Source organism: Vitis vinifera, chromosome 1 (assembly GCF_030704535.1).
Source record: "Vitis vinifera cultivar Pinot Noir 40024 chromosome 1, ASM3070453v1".
Lineage (NCBI taxonomy): Eukaryota > Viridiplantae > Streptophyta > Magnoliopsida > Vitales > Vitaceae > Vitis > Vitis vinifera.
This window is the reverse complement of record NC_081805.1, coordinates 18,839,530-18,857,093: the sequence shown is the minus strand read 5'-3', so window position 1 is coordinate 18,857,093 and position 17,564 is coordinate 18,839,530. Positions and strand designations below refer to the sequence as shown.

General features: G+C 40.3%; 1 non-coding gene across 1 annotated transcript; it reads left to right on the top strand.

Moving 5' to 3' along the window:
• Nucleotides 1–9,486: 9,486 nt before the first annotated feature.
• LOC132254684 (small nucleolar RNA R71) lies at nucleotides 9,487–9,593 on the top strand. The gene has a single exon (XR_009466991.1). It is a non-coding gene; the product is annotated as a small nucleolar RNA R71 (small nucleolar RNA).
• The last annotated feature ends 7,971 nt before the right edge of the window (nucleotides 9,594–17,564 follow it).

Below are 17,564 nucleotides of genomic sequence, written 5' to 3'. Positions count from 1 at the left end.
TCAAATCTTGGTGGTGGGAAATTAACACAGAATGCAGGAAATCTGTCAATACAAAAAATTAGGGATTTTGAAGTTTATGTTCAGTGTTTGATCAATGTTGGGGAGAATCCATTTGAGCTTACGGACCAAGTTACCTTATACATGGAAATGCTTCTGACCACTGAATATCCTGACGACGAATTGGGTCCTTCTATCCCGAATTCTGAGGCTCCACTCCCTCTTGGTCACTTTGCCTCACATCGTACTCCTCCCATTGCTTCTTCTTCTTTTTGTGATCTTACACGTCTTAAAGCCGGATTTCAAAACATTTTTTCTATCAAAAAAGAATTTGGTTTTCTTTAAGGTCCTTAGCAGCTTCTAGGTACAAAATCCAGATTTAACATGCAATTTGCTGCCACTTTCCTCCAAGCATGCATGTTCACTATTTTCAACTATTTTCAACTATTTTCATGGTTTTCTCGATTTTCAACAAGCATGGATAAACTTCATAATTCCAAATCATGGAATTTATGGAATCAACTCATGCAAAATTAATTAGGGCTTTGGTGGGGGCCCGACATTCATAACACTCACTTCAATACTGCTTACTTGATATGTTGATTTTTGATTCTTCTTGATGAAATACTTGAATTCACTTAATATTTATTGTTGAGATGCTCTTGTTTCCCATAGAGGAGTACTAGCTTGCTATCCAGGTACGCTCTCTTCTCATCTATTTTTTTAAGAACTCTATGGACTTGTATGTCATTGATGACCATATCCATATTTGACGTGATTCTTGGATGTCTTGATATATGCTTGATTTGCTTAAATAAAACAAATGTTGTGTGCTACATTTCTACACTAACTTTTATGTTTTATGATAGCGCTTGAAGAGCGGTTCAGGTATGCACCCTAACTTTCCTTTATTGTGATTTGATTGTGATTGGCATACTATATTTTCGGAATCACCTAACCTACCTAGGTATCTATAATTAATCAATTAATTGCCATATTTCCCTCAATTTAGTCAGTAGAGACCTTTATAGGGCTTAGAAGGGTGCTACCTCCTAGAGGTACCTTCCCAATAAGTAACCTGATCCCCGGACCTAAACTCGGGTTTTTCAAAGACACGCTTTTCCAAAAATTGTGGAGTCATTTTTTAGGGTTTTTTTTCTTGTTTTATTTTCCCTTTAAAAATAAAAATAAAATAAGTGGCGGCTCCAACTTTTTTCCAAAAATTAATTTTTCACAAATAGAAAGCGAGTCTCGCCGATCGAGTGGGGACGCACGTGAAAAATGCGGGTCCACATAGTCATAGACTGATAAAAGTCTAGAACTACTCTGGGATAATAGAATTGCCTAGGGGTGAGAAGATGCTCCATGTGATACCTCTGCAGCAAACGGAATGAATCCCTGAGCTTTGGCTGCTGTTTGAGAGCCTCGACATCAAACCAGGTCTCTGAGTGGAAGGATCAATCTCTGCAATCCAGGTTGCCCTCTATAGGCGGTCCTGCGATCATAGGACGCCTGATGACGGTCTCGAGAGGAATCCCCATGGGAATCTGAGAGTCCTCTGTAGGCGGCTCTGCCTGAGGTGTCTGGGATGGCTCTCTAGGACCCGAGAACTTGGTCCTCTTCGCAGGTGGCCGAGAAGCAGGCCTCTTGGCTTTGGCGACGGGTGGCACAGGGTCAATGGGTGGCCTCCTGGTGGGATACCGGCGCTGAGAAGGCGTTCCACCCTCAGATGGGGAAACAGTGGAGTCCTGAGCAGGTGGCGAAGGGGGGCCTCCAATGGCGGACTGCTCTGGTCGAGGCATCGGCGAGGATGGGGATGCGGATAGACCTCCCCTAGTCTTTGCCATGGCCGAAATGGAGCGAGATGGCTGTTCGTGAGTTCCAGAGGCTCGCAGGTGGTGCGCGGGCTGGTCTCTTTAGCTTCTCGCCTTCAAAGGTTTATATAGAGATGGGGTTTGGGCGGGTTTTGATGTTTAAAAATTTCCAAGGCAACCGAAAAGTCGTTTTTGGACGTTAGGCAAAATCCCGGGGGTAAAATTTAAGTTTAAAAGTCAGTTAGGAGTTTTCGCAGCTTAAAATTTCACTGTGCAAAATTTTCGCACCTTGAATTTGACCGTGCGAAATTTTCGCACCTTGAACTGAGAATTTCGCACGTTGGATTGCATCGTGCGAAAATTGCGCACTTTAAACTGAGAATTTCGCACCTTGGATTAAGTTTCGCACTCAATTTCGCACTGTGAGAAAATTTCGCACCTTGTTTCGCACGGTGCGAAAAGTGGCTTGAGGTGTGCGAAATGGCACTCGTGTGCCAGGAGAGAGTTTCGCACTGTGCGAAAATTTTCGCACCTTGAACAGTGGTATGCGAAATTGACATTTAGGGAATTCGCACCTTGATTCGCACGCTGGAATGAATTTCGCATGTTGGATTGAGGTGTACGAAATTTTCGCACCTTGATTCGCACGGTGCGAAAATGGCCTTGAGGTGTGCGAAATGGCACTTGTGTGCCAGGAGAGAGTTTCGCACTGTGCGAAAATTTTCGCACCTTGACCAATGGTGTGCGAAATTGAAGTTTTAGAAATTCACACCTTGAAATGAATTTTCACATGTTGGATTCCATCGTGCGAAATTTTCGCACCTTGAATTGCAGTGCTCTGTTCCCTTTGCTTTGTTCCCCTGTCTTGCTTTTGAAGGCTTCTCCAATTTTTTTTTTATTTTTTTCTGAAATTTAACATCAAAATTGACTTGAATTAAGACAAAAAAAACCAAGTTTGAGCAAGAATTAAAATAAAAAGAAATAGAAAACAAAAATTCAACTATAAAACTATAAAAATTCATGGACTTATATAGTCCATGAAACCCTGCTTTCCCTCAAAGTTGCTGTGGTTCAAGGAGGTTGATTTCCTCCTTGTCTGCATTGTAAGGCTCTATGAATGGCTTGAGACGATGGCCATTGACTTTGAAGGTTTGATTGCCTTTGGAATTGAATACTTCCACCACTCCATTGGGTTGCACTTCATGAATTATGAAAGGACCCGTCCACCTGGATTTCAATTTTCCTGGAAAAAGATGAAGTTTAGAGTCATAAAGCAAGACTCTTTGTCCCTTGGTAAAATTCTTCTGATTTACCAACTGATCATGCCATTTTTTCAACCTTGCTTTTGCAATTTTTGAATTGAGGTAAGCATCATTCCTCATTTCCTCCAATTCATTCAAATCCAAACATCTCTTCAACCCGGCTCTTATCAAATCCATGTTGAGCTTCTTGATTGCCCACCATGCTTTATATTCAATCTCCACTGGGAGATGGCATGCTTTGCCATAAACAAAGCGATAAGGAGACATACCGAGAATGGTCTTATAAGCGGTCCTATAAGCCCATAATGAATCCAGGAGCTTAATAGACCAATCCTTCCTATTCACATTCACTACCTTCATCAATATATTCTTGATTTCTCGGTTAGCTAACTCAACTTGGCCACTCGTTTGAGGGTGATAAGGTGTAGCTACCTTGTGCTTAATGATTACTACCAAAAAGTGCTATTTTGTAGACCTAATTATAATGGTTTTAAGCACCTTTGAGTAGTAATCATATTCATTTAACCCAATTAATTCATTAAGGTCCTTAGTAATTGGTTTTAACCATTTTGTGGCAAGTTTACATGTTTTTATCAGCTTATGAATCAATTCAAGCATGCCAAATGATGGAGGACCTACTTGGACAAGTTATGGCAAAGCTTTTGGAAGCTCAAATTCATGAAGATTCAAGCTTTGGAGCTCCATAGCCCTTTGCCAAAGTCGTTCAAAGTATGCAAGGAAAGAACAATGGAGAAGCGGAAAACAGAGTGAAGAAAGCAAAGAGGACAGCAGCTACAGTCTTCTTTCGCACTTTTGGAGCACTTCCTGAAGTCCATTTTTTACATGCTATATACCATTTCAAATCTCAGGAAGTCAAAAATCCAACGCTTCAAACCGTGTACGATTTGGAGCTGAAATGAGGAAGATATGGCCTTCGGAAGCCAACTGCTCCAGGCTTGTGCGAAAATTTCGCACGACACCTTGTGTTGTGCGAAATTCGCACAACACCTTCAAAATTCGCACAGCCCATGCGTGGTGCGAATTTTGCTCTGTTTTTGCCGACTCCACTTTAGATATTTTCCTATGTATTTTTTGATGTAATTTCCTTTCTTATCCTTGTAACTAACCAATCACAAGCTTTTGCTTTTGTAAAGACTATATAAGGGGTGGAAATCACCTCTTGGAAGATAGAGAACATGCGTGTTATGTTTTACACAGAGTGAAATACAGAGCTTTCTCGTTTCCCTTTTCTCTTTACTATTTTCTTTTTCTTGGAAGCCAAACAACCTTTGAGGGCTTTTCCTCTGAGGATGATTGGCTAAAACTTTTAGTTTCTCAAAGTATGGATGTTATGTGATGGCTTGGATGCAATCCCATGGAAATTTCTCGCACCCGGAAGGTAAGGTAGACGTTTTTTATTAAAGGTTCATTAATGCAAAGTTTGGTTTTTTATTTCCTTTGGACAACTTCCAACGGCCAATACTTGATAAGCTTTTGGATTTCTATCCATTAGTTATCTCCTACGAGCTATTGGAAGGTGAGGTTTTCAATTCCAAGTTTTGTATTAATCCATTAGAACCAATTTCAATGGCCATTGAAAGGTGAGTTTATCACCTAGAATGACTTTGAGTTGCCAATATTTGGTAAGCTTTTGGCTTTAGACCATTAGTTATCTCTTACGAGCCATTCAAAGGAAGTCTAAGGTGAATAACCATTGATGAAATTCACTACCATCTGTTTTGTCATTTTTCAAGGATTAAAACTTGATTTGCTAAATCCATACCGGTTCGGGAAGCAAGCATCACCATAGTTGCAACCCCAACGCGAGGAGCCTATCCTAAGATTTCCAATTTGCATAAGAGTTAGAGCATAGCTATCCTATCTTTGAGAAACTTGTTTTTACACCCTTTCATTTTAGTCTTTAATGTTAGCTTAGATTAGTTTAAATCTTTCTAAAACATTTACATCTTCTTTTAAAGCTAACATCCATAAGAAAATCACCTATTTTCCTAATTTGAATATCACTTGTGTTTGCGAAAACCCTTCCCAGTGAACGATCCTAGAACCACTATGCTATAGTAGCTTGGCTACTTTAGTAATAGTATTCAAGGTATAAATTTTGTTGATACGCCTTTAAAGCTAAGCTACCATGAGTCGAATCACTTAACCCCATATTTGGCTAGAAGAGTCTCAAAAGGCTTATTACAAAAGTGGGTTCCTCCATCACTGATAATGGCCTTAGGCACTCCAAATCTTGAAAAGATGTTCTCCTTGAGAAATTTGAGAACCACCTTATGATCATTGCTCCTACATGGGATTGCTTCTACCCACTTAGAGACATAATCCACTCCCACCAAAATGTAGGAGTGTCCAAATGACATTGGAAATGGCCCCATGAAGTCTATCCCCCAAACATCAAAGACATCCACTATCAAGATGGGGTTCAAGGGCATCATATTCCGGTGTGTTAGCTTACCAAGCCTTTGACACTGATCACATCCCTTGCACATAGAGTGGGCATCCTTGAAAAGAGAGGGCCACCAAAAACCTGATTGGATCACTTTCATAACTATTTTCTAGGAGGCAAAATGACCTCCACATGCACTATCATGGCAATGGGAAAGAATTCCTGATTGCTCTTGTTCAGGAACACATTTCCTTATGATTTGATCCGCACAATATTTGAAGAGAAAAGACTCCTCCCAATAATAGGCATGGATCTTAGCAAAGAAATGCTTCTTGTCTTGGGCACTCCACTCACTTGGAACTTCTCCAGTGACCAAGTAATTTGCGACATGAGAATACCATGGAGCTACCTCTATTGACATGAGAGACTCCTCAGGGAAGTCATCATTGATAGGCAGACCATGTGAGTCATGTGCTATCACAAGTCTTGACAAGTGGTCAGCTACCACATTTTCAACTCCCTTTTTATCCCGAATTTGGAGATTGAATTCTTGAAGCAAAAGAATCCATCTTATCAATCTTGCCTTGGCATCTTGCTTGGTTAGCAAGTACTTCAAAGCAGAATGGTCAGTGAACACCACTATATTGGACCCTACCAAATAGGCACGAAACTTATCCAAGGCAAAAACTACTGCCAACAACTCCTTCTCAATAGTTGTGTAGTTCCTTTGAGCCTCATTCAAAGTTTTGCTTGCATAATAAATCACATAGGGCCTTCCATCTTCTCTTTGCCCCAAAACAGCCCCCATAGCAAGATCACTTGCATCACACATTACCTCAAAAGGTAATTTCCAATTTGGGGCTCTCACTATTGGTGTAGTTGTGAGGAATTGCTTCAACTCCTCAAAACTTTTTTGACATTTCTCATCCCACACAAACTTGGCATCCTTTACCAAGAGTTCACAAAGAGGTTTTGAGATTTTTGAGAAATCCTTAATGAACCTCCTATAGAACCCAGGATGTCCTAGGAATTGCCTAATTCCTTTAACATTTGTGGGAGGTGGTAACTTAACAATTAGCTCCACCTTTGCCTTATCTACCTCAATGCCATTCTTGGAGATTATATGTCCTAAGACAATTCCTTGTTGTACCATAAAATGGCACTTCTCCCAATTTAGCACTAGGTCTTTCTCAATACATCTTTGGAGAACAGCTTCTAAATGCAACAAACATTCCTCATAAGAATCTCCATATATAGTGATGTCATCCATGAAGACTTCCATGATGCGTTCCACCATATCACTGAAGATGCTTAGCATACATCTTTGGAAAGTTGCAGGAGCATTACATAGACCAAAGGGCATCCTCCTATACGCAAAAGTACCAAAGGGGCAAGTGAAGGTTGTCTTTTCTTGATCTTCCAAATCAATCTCTATTTGGAAGTACCCTGAGTATCCATCCAAAAAACAGTAGAAAGGATGTCCTAAGACTCTCTCAAGGACTTGATCCATGAAAGGCAATGGGAAATGGTCCTTCCTAGTCACTGAATTCAACCTCCTGTAGTCTATACACACCCTCCATCCTGAGGTAGGACGTGTAGAGACTTCCTCCCCTTTCTCATTCTGGATCACAGTAATTCCAGATTTCTTTGGGACTACTTGGGTTGGGCTCACCCACAAGCTATCTGAAATGGGATATATGATCCCTGCTTGAAGTAGCTTCAGAACTTCACCCCTTACCACCTCTTGCATGTGAGGATTCAACCTCCTCTGGGGCTGCCTCATTGGTTTTGCATCTTCCTCCATGTAGATATGGTGGGTGCATACCAAAGGGTTAATCCCTTTCAGATCAGAAATTGTCCATCCAATGGCTTTCTTGCATTTTCTGAGGACTCCCAAAAGACTATCCTCTTGATCACTTGTGAGAGTTGAAGAAACCACCACTGGACATTTCTCATCTTCCTGCAAATATGCATACTTCAAATCAACAGGAAGTGGCTTCAAAACAAGCTTTGAAGGGTCCTCCATAGCTGCTCCTTGTGAGTCCTCCTTATTGAACAGTGGTAAGATCTCTTCCCATCTCCTCCAAGGAGACATGATGGCTAGCACATCAGAGGGTTCAGGTAACCCATCTTCAAGTACTTCCAGGCTTTCGTTCAAGCTCTCTTCTAAATTCTTGTCACAATGCTCTTCAACCAAAGTGTTGATCAAGCACACCTCCTCAAATCCTTCCTCCTCTTCGGGGTGAAGATGCCTCTTGCATAGGTGGAATATGTTTAATTCCAAGGTCATGTTTCCAAATGTAAGCTGCATCACCCCATTCCTACAATTAATGATGGCATTGGAGGTAGCTAGGAAAGGCCTCCGAAGGATGATTGGCACATAATTTTCTTCCTTGACAGTGGAATCAGTATCAAGCACCACAAAATCCACAGGATAGTAGAATTTGTCCACTTGAACTAGAACATCCTCTATCACCCCCTTGGGATTTTGACTGACCTATCAGCTAAGGAGAGAGTTATGGTTGTGGGCTTCAATCCTCTAAGTCCCAGTTGCTTATACACAGAGTATGGGAGCAAATTCACAGTTGCCCCCAAGTCTAGTAAAGCCTTCTCCACATGTGTCCCTCCAATGTTGACTGAAATGGTGGGACATCCCGGATCTTTGTACTTAACTGGAGACTTACACTGAATGATGACACTTACTTGCTCAGTGAGGAATGCCTTCTTTGTCACATTTAACCCTCTCTTGACTGTGCACAAGTCCTTTAAAAATTTTGCATATGTGGGGACTTGCTTGATCATATCAAGTAAGGGTATATTCACTTTCACTTGTCTCAAAACCTCAAGAATTTCTGATGAATTCTTGATTTCCTTCTTTCCATGTAAAGCTTGAGGAAAAGGGGGAGGCATATGTTTCTTCATCATATCCTCCTTAATCACTATCCTTGGCTCATCTTCAATGCTTGATTTAGATCCATTTTTCTTCCCACTCTTATCTTCTTGGTTATTGCTCTCTTTAACCAAGAGTCTTTTTGTCATGAGTTCTTCATCTTGCCCCACCTTAGGCAAGGGTTGATTAACCTCCTTCCTACTCCTCAAAGTGATCACAGCTTTGACCTCCCTCAAATTTGAAGACTCCCCATCTTGGGTTTCAACTTCATGAACACCCTTTGGATTTTGGCTTGGTTGAGAGGGAAACTTCCCTTTCTCATTCACTGTGTTGAGGTTGGTAAGCCTAGAGATGGAGTATTGAATATTGTCTATCTTCTGAGATAGATCATTTTGCATCCCATCCATTCTCTTAATTTGAGAACTCTCAACATTCTCAATCTTTTGGTGCAATTGGGAGTTGATTGCCTTTTGTTCACCCACAAAGTCCCCCATGACTTTACTCAGGTTCACAATGGCTTGCTCCACTGAAGAGGTTTGTTGAGGTGCTTGGGTTTGGGCTGGTGGTTGGTATGGGGGTGGCCTTGGTTTCCAAGAAAAATTTGGATGGTTTCTCCAGCTTTAATTATAGGTGTTTCCATAAGGTGTACTGTTGTTGGGCCTAAATTGCCCCACAACATTGGCTTGATCACCTAACATCTCCCTCACAGCTGGGATGGTTGGACACTCATCTACTACATGATCACATGATTGGCAAATGGTGCATGGTATGACATGGGCTTGTGTCTCGGAAATGGCTTGAACTTCATGCATTTTTTTCAACTCAAGTTCTTCCAACCTCCTTGCCATTGTTGCCACTTTAGCTTTCATGTCCATGTCTTCACTTAACATGTACATTCCAGCCTTTGGATTTTGGGTTGGTTGAGAGGGAAACTTTCCTTTCTCTCTTGAGTTGGGCTCATCCCATCCTCTTGACACCTCAGACACATAACTTAAAAAGTCCATGGCTTCTTCCTGTTTCTTACTCATAAAATCTCCCCCACACATGGTTTCAAGAATTTGCTTCATGGAGGAAGACATCCCATCATAAAAATAGCTCACCAAGAGCCATGTATCAAAGCCATGATGAGGACAATCATTGATGGCCTCCATATACCTTTCCCAACATTCATAGAACTTCTCATTTTCTTTGGCAGAAAAGTTTGAGATTTGTCTCTTCAACCCATTGGTCCTATGGGTGGGGAAAAATTTCTTCAAAATTCAGCCTGAAGATCAACCCAATTCCTTATGCTCCTTGGCCTTAACGAATTAAGCCATATTTTTGCCTTGTCCTTCAAAGTAAAGGGGAATAGCTTGAGTCTCATCAAGTCTATTGAAGCTCCTCCCTCTCTAAAGGTATTGCACACCTCCTCAAACTCCTTGATGTGGGCATATGGATTCTCACTCTCCATTCCATGGAAATTTGGTAGGAGGGGCACAATATGGGGCCTTATAATCAGCTGCTCAAGAGGAGGTACGATGCATGAGGGTGCACTCATCCTTGGTGGGTGCATTCTATCCCTCATGGATAGATATGCATTTGGATTACCCCCTTGACCTTGTTGAGAATTCTGATCCTCTTGTGGAGGGTCCATGATGTTTACACAGATATCCAACTCTGTGTCTTGAGGATTCTCAATCCTTACTAATCTTCCCTCTTGGTCCCGAATCCAATAGGGCATGCACAAGTTACAACTTACCTGAAATAAAACAAAAACAACAAAAACAAAAGAAAACTAGAGAAAAAAAATTAAGGTTAGAAAGAAAACGAAAATAAACTTAACAAAAAAAAAGGAAATGAAGTTAGTGAAAAAGGAATTCACCAAACTTGTGATGGAAATCACAAGTAGCCTCTAAAAGGTTGTATCACTGTATTGTGGCACCATCCCCGGCAACGACGCCATTTGATTCATGCCCAGTTGAGTATTTTAACCAAAAATATTTATAAATCCTATGACCTTATACTGGCGTAGCAAAGCTACTATAGTATAGCAGCTCTAGGGTCGAACTCAGGGATGGGTTTTCACTCTACTAGTGATAAACTCTAGATTAGAAATTGAGTCTGATGATTTCCTTTATCATAAACTTAAAGTTTAAAAGAGAATAAAATTTTTTTTGAAAGTGGTGACTGAAATTAAACTAACATAGAACTAAGTAAAAATGGAAGAAAGAAAGTCTCCCGGAGCTAAGGGTTGCTAGGATCAAGTTCAGAGTGCAAAGTGGAAATTCCGGATTCCTCTCCTCGCATTGGGGATTTAACCTATAGTTATTTCCCGAACCGGAATAGGTTTAACAATGAAGATTTAATCCATAAAAAGTCAATAGAAATGGTAGTCAAGTTCCATTAATGGCTTTAGACACTATGGGTCTTCACCTTGAATTACTTTCCAATGGCTCGTACATGATAACTAATGGACTGATATGGATCTAGCAATAAGCATCCACAGAGACCTGAAGCTTACCATGTATTGGCTATTCAAAGTGATTCTAAGGGATTTAAAGCAAAACTTTAGATTTAGAAGCCATTTATGAATTCCAGCTACCTGTATTTAATGCACGAGAGTTTTCCACTTTAGCATCTGGACTTTTCACCTAGCTTCCTTCACTCCAAGAAACCAAAAGTTTAGCCTCTCATCCTCTGGGAAAACATCCTCAGAGGTTGTTTGGCTTTCAAGAAAAAGAAAATAGTAGAGAGAAAAAGAAAGCAATAGAGATCTCTGTATTTCACTAAGTGTAAAATTTACATAAGTTGGTCTCCTCGAGAAAGCTCCCCGAGAGTCTTCTTTTCAGTGATTACAAGAGAGTTTATATAGGAAGGTAATTTACCCTTCCTTGGATACTTTCTAGCTAAGGAATTACATGAGCGGCTGAATACAAGGAGAAAATGGAAATTTAGACACAAAAATATCAGAAGAAAAAGAGTCGGCATAAATATCCCAGTTTCGCACGTTGCATGGTTACTTGCGAAAATTTCGCAAGTTGATTTCGCAACTTAGAATCCACTTTTGCAAGTTGAGATCCACTTTCACAAGTTACAAAATCAACTTCGAATGCTAGGCTTCAACGCGACTACACAGCTGCCATCCACTTTAAATTTCGCACGTTGAAGTTCCAATTTCGCAAGGTGCGAAATTGTCCCTCAGCTTGATGTAGTTGTCTTTCAAAGGCCATATCTTCCTCATTTCAGCTCCAAATCATACACGGTTTGAAGATTTGGATTCTTGACTTCCTGAGCTTTGAAATGGTATATAGCATGTAGAAAATGGACTTCGGAAAGTGCTCCAAAAGTGCGAAGGAAGACTGCAGCTGTCGTCCTCTGTTTTCCTTACTCTGTTTTCCTCTCTCCATTGCTTTTTCCTTGCATACTTTGAACGACTAAGGCAAAGGACTATGAGGCTCCAAAGCTTGGTTTCTTCATGAATTTGAGCTTCCAAAAGCTTTGCCATGAACTATATATAGCTCTCCCTCATTCTTAAATTGCTTTGGTGAGCATAAAGCTATCAAAAAGCACCAAAACTTAACAAAATTTGATTAGAAACGATTACAAGGGTCCTTAACATGTCAATTGAGTTAAAAGGTAATAATTACTACTCAAGAGTGTTTAAAAGAGTTATTTACAAGCTACAAAATAGCACTTTTTGAGTAGTAATCAGGATGGGATGAACCGCACAGAGGAGAAGTGGGAAAGATGAAGTCTCAACCAAATGCTCTTCATGCTAAGGCTGGGATGTACACCTTGAATGAAGATGTTGATATGAAAGCAAAATTTGCAGCTATGACAAGAAGAGTGGAGGAGCTAGAACTGAAAAAGATGCATGAAGTGCAAGTGCTGAAACACCAGTGCAAGTAAAGACATGTTCTATTTGTCAATCTTATGAACACTTGGTGGAGGAGTGCCCTACAATTCCAGTTGCTAGAGAAATGTTTGGAGAACAAGCAAATGTCATTGGAAAATTCAAGCCCAATAGCAATGCTTCGTATGGAAATACTTACAACTCAAGTTGGAGGAATCATCCAAATTTTTCATGGAAGCCAAGAGCATCTTAGTACCAACAGTCGGCTCAACCATCTCAACCATCCCAACAAGCTTCAAGTCTTGAACAAGCAATAGTGAATCTCAGCAAGGTTGTGGGAGATTTTGTTGGAGACCAAAAATCCATCAACTCTCAACTCAGTCAAAGAATTGCCAGTGTAGAGAATACTTTGAATAAAAGGATGGATGGGATGCAAAATGACTTATCTCAGAAGATTAATAATCTCCAATACTCAATCTCAAGGCTCACTAATTTGAACACAGTGCAAGAGAAGGGTAGATTTCCTTCTCAACCTCACCAAAACCCTAAGGGTATCCACGAAGTGGAAACTCATGAGGGAGAATCTTCACAGGTGAGAGATGTTAAAGCCTTGATCACTCTAAGGAGTGGTAAAAAGGTTGAGCCACCAACACTCAAGCCATATGTTGAAGAGAAGAAAGACGAAGAGATAAAGAAGAGGGAGGAAATGAAAGGAAAGAAGAAAGATATCAGTGAAGGGAAGGAGGACCATGGTTCAACAGTGAATGCAAATCCAGAGAAAGAGCTTATTAAGGAAGAATTGATGAAGAAACGCACATCTCCACCTTTTCCTCAAGCTTTGCATGGGAAAAAGGGGATAAAAAATGCATTAGAAATCCTTGAAGTATTGAGGCAAGTGAAGGTCAACATTCCATTGCTGGACATGATTAAGTAAGTTCCAACATATGCAAAGTTCCTAAAGGACTTGTGTACTATCAAAAGAGGGTTGAATGTGAATAAGAAAGCCTTTTTGACTAAGCAAGTGAGTGCCATCATACAATGCAAATCTCCTTTGAAGTACAAAGATCCGGGATGTCCTACCATTTCAGTTATGATTGGAGGAAAGGTAGTGGAAAAAGCTTTGTTAGATTTGGGAACAAGTGTGAATTTGTTGCCATACTCTGTTTATAAGCAATTGGGACTTGGTGAATTAAAGCCAACATCAATCACTCTATCTTTAGCTGATAGGTCAGTGAAAATTCCAAGGGGGATAATTGAAGATGTTTTAGTTCAAGTTGATAATTTCTACTATCCAGTAGATTTTGTTGTTCTTAATACTGATCCTTTAGTTAAGGAAGCTAATTATGTTCCTATCATCCTTGGAAGGCCATTTCTTGCTACTTCAAATGCAATCATAAATTGTAGGAATGGACTTATGCAACTCACTTTTGGCAACATGACACTTGAGCTTAATATCTTTCATATGTCTAAGAAGCTAATTACTCCGGAAGAAGAAGAAGGTCCAGAAGAGGTATGCATTATTGACACTCTAGTGGAGGAGCATTGTGATCAGAATATGCAAGACGAGTTGAATGAAAGTCTTGAGGATCTTGAAGAAGGGTTGTCTGAACCCACTGATGTCCTTGCTACTATACAAGGTTGGAGGAAGAAAGAAGAGATTCTACCTTTATTCAATAAAGAGGAGGGACAAGATGATATAATAGAAGAATTCCCGAAGCTCAATTTGAAACCTCTGCCCATGGAGTTAAAATATACATACCTGGAAGAAAATAACCAACGTCCTGTTGTTATATCTTCATATTTTACCGGTCATCAGGAGATTTCTCTACTTGAAGTTCTTAAGAGGTGCAAGAAAGCAATAGGATGGCAAATATCTGACTTGAAAGGAATCAGTCCTTTGGTTTGTACACATCACATATATATGGAGGAAGAAGCTAAACCAATTCATCAACCTCAAAGAAGATTGAATCCTCATTTACAAGAAGTGGTGCGAACTGAGGTACTAAAGCTACTCCAAGCAGGTATTATTTATCCCATATCTGACAGCCCTTGGGTGAGTCCTACTCAAGTGGTACCAAAGAGGTCAGGGATTACTGTGGTTCAGAATGAAAAAGGAAAAGAAATTGCTACACGCCTCACTTCAGGTTGGAAGGTGTGTATAGACTATAGGAAATTGAATGCTGTGACAAGGAAATATCATTTTCCACTCCCGTTTATTGATCAGGTGCTGGAGAGAGTCTCTGGCCATCCTTTTTATTGTTTCTTGGATGGGTACTCAAGGTATTTCCAAATTGAAATTGATGTTGAAGATCAGGAGAAGACCACTTTCACATGTCCGTTTGGAACATACGCCTACAGAAGAATGCCTTTTGGTTTATGCAATGCACCTGCAACATTCCAAAGATGTATGCTTAGTATCTTCAGTGATATGGTGGAGCGAATTATGGAGGTCTTCATGGATGATATCACCATATATGGAGGTACATTTGAAGAATGCTTAGTAAATTTGGAAGCAGTTCTTAAAAGATGCATTGAAAAAGACTTGGTGCTCAACTGGGAGAAATGCCATTTTATGGTACATCAAGGAATTGTCCTTGGCCATATCATCTCCGAGAAAGGTATTGAAGTTGATAAAGCAAAGGTGGAACTTATTGCCAAATTGTCATCCCCAACCACTGTGAAAGGAGTAAGGCAATTTCTTGGCCATGCAGGGTTCTAAGTTTGTCTGGGATGAGAGATGTCAAAAGAGTTTTGATCAATTGAAGCAATTTTTGACAACCGCTCCAATAGTAAGGGCTCCTAACTGGCAATTACCCTTTGAAGTAATGTGTGATGCCAGTGACTTTGCTATAGGAGCTGTACTTGGCCAAAGAGAAGATGGGAAGCCCTACGTGATCTACTATGCAAGCAAAACATTGAACGAGGCTCAAAGAAACTACACAACTATAGAGAAAGAATTGTTAGCTGTGGTGTTTGCTTTAGACAAGTTTCGAGCTTATTTGGTAGGGTCTTTCATCATTATTTTCACTGATCATTCGGCCTTGAAGTATTTATTGATGAAGCAAGATGCAAAAGCAAGGTTGATTAGATGGATTCTTTTGTTACAAGAATTTGATCTCCAAATCAGAGACAAGAAAGGGGTGGAGAATGTGGTAGCTGACCACCTTTCAAGGTTGGCTATAGCACATAATTCTCATGTATTACCTATTAATGATGACTTTCCTGAGGAATCACTTATGTTGCTAGAGAAAGCTCCTTGGTATGCTCATATTGCTAACTATTTGGTTACTGGTGAAGTTCCAAGTGAGTGGAAAGCGCAAGACAGGAAGCACTTCTTTGCAAAGATTCATGCTTATTATTGGGAAGAGCCCTTCCTTTTCAAGTATTGTGCAGATCAGATCACAAGAAAGTGTGTCCCTGAAGAAGAGCAACAAGGGATCCTCAGCCATTGCCATGAGAATGCCTGTGGAGGCCACTTTGCCTCTCAGAAAACAGCCATGAAGGTCTTGTAATCAGGGTTTACTTGGCCATCGATTTTCAAAGATTCCCACATCATGTATAGGAGTTGTGATAGATGCCAAAGACTCGGGAAGCTTACAAAAAGAAACCAAATGCCCATGAACCCCATCCTTATAGTTGATCTTTTTGATGTTTGGGGTATTGACTTCATGGGACCCTTCCCAATGTCTTTTGGTAACTCTTATATATTGGTGGGGGTGGACTATGTTTCCAAATGGGTGAAGGCAATCCCCTATAAACATAATGATCATAGGGTGGTTCTCAAATTTCTTAAGGAGAACATCTTCTCAAGATTTGGGGTGCCCAAGGCCATAATCAGTGATGGAGGTACTCATTTTTGCAACAAACCTTTTGAAACCCTATTAGACAAGTATAGAGTGAAGCATAAGGTAGCTACACCTTATCATCCTCAAACTTCCGGACAAGTGGAGCTAGCAAACAGGGAAATAAAAAACATACTGATGAAAGTGGTGATTACAAGCAGAAAAGATTGGTCTATTAAGCTACATGATTCATTATGGGCATATAGAACAACTTATAAGACTATTCTTGGCATGTCCCCCTATCGTCTCGTCTATGGCAAAGAATGCCACCTCCCTGTGGAAGTTGAATATAAGGCTTGGTGGGCAATCAAGAGGTTGAACATGGACTTGATCAGAGCTGGGGCAAAGAGGTGCTTAGACCTTAATGAGATGGAGGAATTAAGAAATGATGCTTACATCAATTCCAAAGTTGCAAATCAGAGGATGAAGAAGTGGCATGATCAACTAATTTCCAACAAAGAATTGCGGAACGGACAAAGAGCCCTACTCTATGACTCAAGGCTCCATATCTTTCCAGGGAAGCTCAAGTCAAGGTGGATAGGTCCTTTCATTATTCACCAAGTACATCTCAATGGAGTGGTGGAATTACTAAATTCCAATGGCATAGACACCTTTAGAGTCAATGGTCATTGCCTCAAGCCATTCATTGAGCCGTTCAAGCCAAAAAAGGAGGAAATCAACCTCCTTGAGCCACAAAAAGCCTGATCAGAGAAGGGTTAGATGGACTTGGTTTCACCAAAGTCCATAATTTTGTTAAATATGTTAATTTTTAAGTTTTGCAAATTATTTGATTGTAAATTTGGTCTTAAATTATGTTAATTGTAACTAACTTAATTTTTTTTTTTTTTTGAATGATTAAAATCAGGAGGAATTGCAAGAAAATCGAAAGAAGCTGCTCCGAGCTGATGCCATTCCACTCCTTTTCCCCAGGCTGTTATGCTAGATCAAATGGCTTACCACTCAGGCCTAACACACTGCCATCCTGAGGCAGATCCAACATCATCTCGGCATTACATCAGCTCCTGAGCATGCCATTCCCAGCTCATCAGAGCCATCACAGGCCCCTCCTTTTGTTGATCAGCCTATGCCTCATCAGGAGCCTCCTACAGGAGAGGCAGCTGAGCCATCATTTCCACAGCATCACTCCACGTCACTCAGGAGGTACCACTTCCTCCCTATTTTTCAATCGCTTTTATCACATTGAGGACAATGTTCAGCTTGGTTAGGGGGAAAGTTGAGGAAGGAAGTTTTTGTTATTAATGCTAAGTTATTTTGGTAATTTAGTTGCTTTTTGCTTAATTTTAAAAGTTTTTCTCTAATCTCCATGGTTTCTAAGGAAAAATTTTCAAATTAAAATGGGAGAAACTGAAATTTTGCTTTTCACTTTACTTAGAGTTTGTATTATGCTTACTAAAGTTGATGAATTATTGAAACTTCTATTGAAGTCAACTTTAGTTCTTCCACTTTAAGCTATTCACACACTGTGCACAATAGGTTCCGAGTATAAGATGAAAAACTAT